The 5,150-nt window shown below is 30.8% G+C and overlaps 1 pseudogene; it reads right to left on the bottom strand.

Moving 5' to 3' along the window:
• Positions 1 to 2,391: 2,391 nt before the first annotated feature.
• LOC149876624 (uncharacterized) lies at positions 2,392 to 3,840 on the bottom strand (annotated as a pseudogene).
• Positions 3,841 to 5,150: the final 1,310 nt, after the last annotated feature.

Raw genomic sequence — 5,150 nt, 5'->3', positions numbered from 1 at the left:
TTTGATATACCATGATCTTTTATTTTAGAATAATTTCTTTTTTTAATGTAATTTATTCCATTAAATTTTGATGGATTAAACTGTTGAACTGCTGTTTCTTGTTTTTTCTATTAAAAAAAGGTTTTTCGTGTTATTTCTTGGTGTTAGTAACTCTATGCGTCCTCCATAGCTACCTAATTGCTAGATTATCGACAACCGGTTCTGATTTCAAATAAATCTGCAAGTGGGAGAATTTACATTAGATAATTACCAGCGTGTTTTTCCTAAAAATGCACCTTTTTCATTTTTCCTTTAAAAATGTCATATTTATTGCAGTTAAGTCTAATGTGAATTAAATTTTTATAAAATATCACTTAATTTGAGACCAAACATGACCTACTTTTGAAAAGCAATTTTTTTGAAATCATTAGGGACCGGTCAAATATTCAAGGGTGTTGGGGGACCTCTAAAAAATATTGAAAGTCAGTGTTTTTTTAATATATAGAACACAATTAGGTGTCAGACAAAATCAATTTTTTTAAATTGTTGTTTTGTCATGCACCCGAATATATATATATATATATATATATATATATATATATATATATATATATATATATATATATATATATATATATATATATATATATATATATATATATATATATATATATGACATTTTTAAAGGAAAAATGAAAGAGGAAATATTACTATTGACATTGTATATATTATAAATATATTACTATTGACATTGTATATATTATAAGCTGGCCCGGATCGCTATCCGGGCCAGCTCGTTTATTCATATAAACGCAAAATAAAATTAAGTTAAAATATTGATGACGTCGATATCTCGGCTAACGGGCTGGCTCGTTTGCCGATCCAGCCCGCTTTACATATAAACAGGCCCTAAATACTATTATTTTTTCTCTCCATAGAAATTGAAATATGATAAACAGGCCCTAAATACTATTATTTTTTCTCTCCATAGAAATTGAAATATGAAAAGCGTAGCAGTCATGCAAATGTCAGCCCGAATGTTAAGCCTGAAAAATATAACTCGAAAGAAATGAACCGAAGCATAAGGTTAAGTAACGTTATCTATACACCGCTAATAAATGCAAATCTTACTTACAATAAAGTTTGTTTCGATCTTATAACAGGTTTCTAAATCATTTACTAGAAGTGCTTCCAGACTACTGCCAAATATGAGACGTAAGGTGGGTGTAATAGTGTCAGCCAAATATGAGACGTAAGGTGGGTGTAATAGTGTCAGCCAAATAAGAGACGTAAGGTGGGTGTAATAGTGGCAGCCAAATATGAGACGTAAGGTGGGTGTAATAGTGTCAGTCAAATATGAGATGTAAGGTGGGTGTAATAGTGTCAAAAAAGTTATTACGTATTTAGTAGCAAATTTTCGATATATGGATTTATTGAAGAAATTGGTTCCAAAAATTTATTTTTTTTCACTGAAATTGATATAACTTTGTCAAATCTTATCCAAATGCCTAGACCTTGGTATCAAAAGATAGATGTAAGAGTAGGGTACAAGTTCACATAACTCTATAGATAGAAGAGGTGTATAGAGGGCCAGAGGGGGGAACCGGAACACCATCGTAACCTTAAGAAATACAAGTTTTTCACACGAAAGAGTGTTTTTCTGATAAAATATGTTATCTTTATACACAAAAAGTTAATCTGATTTGCTTCCATTCCATTTCCAAATATTAGTGGTATTTTTTAGATTAAAGGGTGGACGTCTTTGTTATGTTTTAACACCCTCGTAGTGAAATGTTACATTTTTAAACATATTTAATCTTAAAAAACACTTATTATATTTTGTGTTAAAAAGTTTAAATTATATTTTCTTACTTTACATCATATACAAGTGGTGAATAAATTGACATTAGGGGCGGGGCATGTGCCACGCTTAACGCCCCCCCGCCTTCCGCCCCCCCGCCTTCCGCCCCCCGCCCCCCCCGCCTTCCGCCCAGTCTTAACCATCCTAAAGAAAATTTTTTTAAATATATATGAATAAAGGTTTTTAAAAAAAGAGTTTATGGAAAAAAGAAATACATTATGAAATGAACAAAGAGATTATTTTACTATGTTAGTTAGGGAAGGGGCATGTGCCACGCCCAACGTCCCCCCTCCAATTCTTAGTTAAGCTTGAAAATGTTTTTAAATTGTGTTTAATTAAAAAGAGAGACATAACTTTACAAATCTTACCACATTACAAGATGCAAGTTGGAGTATCCACCCTAATAATAAGCCAAAGATAAAATAAATTTAAAAAATTTTTAAAATACAAAAATAGTAAATTTATGTCTTGGCTTTTAGTAAATGATATTATTTAAAATTCCAATAATGAAACTAAATAAATCATTTTTAACAATAGACACCACGTGATGATCATCCAGTGGTCATGTAAAGTAGAAAAGCAGTATAGTGTTTCATAAAAATGAAACAAGTGTGGAAAAGAATGTGTAGACGGTTTCCACGATACCGTGGAATAATACCTCGTGGTAGTTGGTTATTGTCTAAAAAATTTACAAAGCCTTGTGGATCACCTTTGCCATCTTTAAACCTCATCTTGTTCATTGCTAATACAATTTTGACTGCCATACAATCGTTTCCAAACAACTTGCAAGGTTCAAGTTCTAGAGATTTCAAACCTTCGCGACATGAAATGGCAATAGTCTCTAGGGGGTGCAAATGACAATTTTGCTCATTCAAATTCTTCCTCCAAGTATTACAAATTTTGGAAATGGTTAGATTTTTAACTGCTACTCTGTCAGACATTGTGTTGGATATCTTTGATAAGATTGTACTACGACATTCGTTAAAGGGAAGCGAGTGAAAATTTGAATAAATAAAAGCTAAATGATCAACTGCACCACAAATATGGTTTTCATAATCAATAGCTGTTCCACCTGGTAATTGATCCAGCGCAATGACCTGACAGTTGTTTTTAGAAGTCAGATGAACAGTGTTGACATGAACACCTTCTTGTGTCGTTGCATCCAATCCAAGAGTAAGATGAGAATTACTCATAGCCCATTCTGCTGCTTACAGTTCTGCTATACAGCCAAGCTTACGAGCCATTTGCTCAATAGTACAACAATGAGGAATATCCGTAAATTTAACACCCAAATATTGTCCAATTTTTGAAATTAGGGATTGAATGTTACCTGTTGGAACATTGGCTAATAACATGCTATAAATTATAATCATCATTTTTAAAGGGTAACTCTTATCATCTTCTGACATATTAACATTTGGCATCTTCCCCTCTGTTATCTGCAACATTTCATTTTCTAATTGAGCAATAAACATTTTATTAACCTTACTATCAGTATTATGTGTTACTTTTATTTGCATTAAGTTTTGTTTTTCTTTTGCTTTCAACTCCTTTGCTTTCGCTTTAAGTTTGCGAATTAACCTACTGTAATGATATGTTTTAATTTGTTTTTTTAGATCTCTAACTTCTGCCCTCAAAGCTTTAATAATATCTTCTATTCTTTTGATATTTCTCTTAAATGTTTTTAACTTATATGGCAAGCTATTATATTTAGATCGAACTTTATTTATTTTTATCCTGTGTTCTTTAGTTGAGCTAGCTAACTTAGAAGATAAATAAGATAACCTAGATCTGAGTTTGGCTTTCTTTGGGGTTACTTCTTCTCTATATGCATGCTCTCTGTTTTCATTTTCTAAGCAACTTACGGGCGAAAAAGGCTGGCTATTAACTAATGGTAAAGTATCAATATGTTAATTTGCTGGCAGCACAGAAGACCCAGAAACAGTAATCAATGAAGTACTTTGATTAAGATGCATTCCTCGCATAATTGGCACGTTTGATGGATGGTATGCAAAGGGCCGATTACAAAAATTCATGAATTTTGAACGATCTCTTATGTAATGGGTAGTCCATTTTTTTGCAATATTGATCGCATAGTAAAGTCGACGTTTACTAGTTTTTAAGTTAAATAACTCATTGACTTGTTTAAGAGTATGAATTATTGACTCACCATTATTAGTGAAAGAGAGGAATATATGTCCATTTTGACATTGCGTGTGTATTTCGTTTTGCAAAGTGAAGTTCAGAGATAAATCTTTTTTCACTACATCCGAATACACAATTTTTGTACCCATAATACCTCTAAAAAGTATATATAAAGAGTTAATATATATTATAGTTTCAATTAAATTTGCCTAAACAAACAAATAAATAAATAATAATCAAATAATATATAATAATTTGTTAAAAATTAATAGCATTATAAATAATGTAAAAAAATAACTAAATTATGTAAACCTAAAAAATCTCAAACAATTTAAAAATCTCACACATACCTTCTATAAATAAGTAACGGTTACAAGAAACTAGTATTTCAACCTCAATAATTAAAATATAATTTTTAGGAACTGAAAACATAAGGTGAATATTTTTAGGAACTGTAAACATAAGGTAAATCAAAATAATTCAAAATAAGATTTTCATTTGAATCCCCCCCTTATCCAGATTTCGGACCCCACCCGGATTTCGCTTAAAAAAAAAAAATAACAGAAAAACCGAAACTATGTACCTAAAGTCCAACACTAATTAGAGTAATTGCTTATCCTTATTTTTCGTTGAAATATGGCATGTTCATAGAAAATGCATAAAGCAAACTATTTTGATAATAAAAAAAGCGGACTCTACATTTCTTCGACTACAAGTCCAAGTGACAACATCGACCAAATTTTTATACAAAATTCTCAGCAAAATACTCCATAAAAAAGTATGGTAGCGATACACAATAGTGATATAAAAAACAAGCCTAACCTTTCTTTTTTTCAAAAGTTGTCAAGGTTTATATATGTTTCTAAAATGAACCACCTCAAAAAACGGTTTGCCTAGAGCTACCTGAAAAAAGTGGTATACTTGTTATAACACAAATTAAACTAATTGCTTATCCTCATTTTTCGTTGAAATTTGGCATGTGCGTAGAAAATACATGAAAGAAACTATTTTAATAATAAAAAAAGCGGACTCTACATTTCTTCGACCCCAAATTCAAGAGAGAACATCAACCTAATATTTATGAGCAAAATATCACATAAAAAAGTTTAGTAACCATAATAAAAGTTTTAAAAAATTGAAGATTAGTCTTTCTTCTTTCCAAAAA

The sequence above is a fragment of the Hydra viridissima genome, unplaced genomic scaffold, assembly GCF_058129835.1.
Source record: "Hydra viridissima isolate aposymbiotic clone 2 unplaced genomic scaffold, HvirCarnegie_v1 scaffold_19, whole genome shotgun sequence".
In the NCBI taxonomy this organism is placed as follows: Eukaryota; Metazoa; Cnidaria; class Hydrozoa; order Anthoathecata; family Hydridae; genus Hydra; species Hydra viridissima.
The sequence above is the reverse complement of the archived record's forward strand: the minus strand, read 5'-3'. Positions and strand labels throughout refer to the sequence as shown.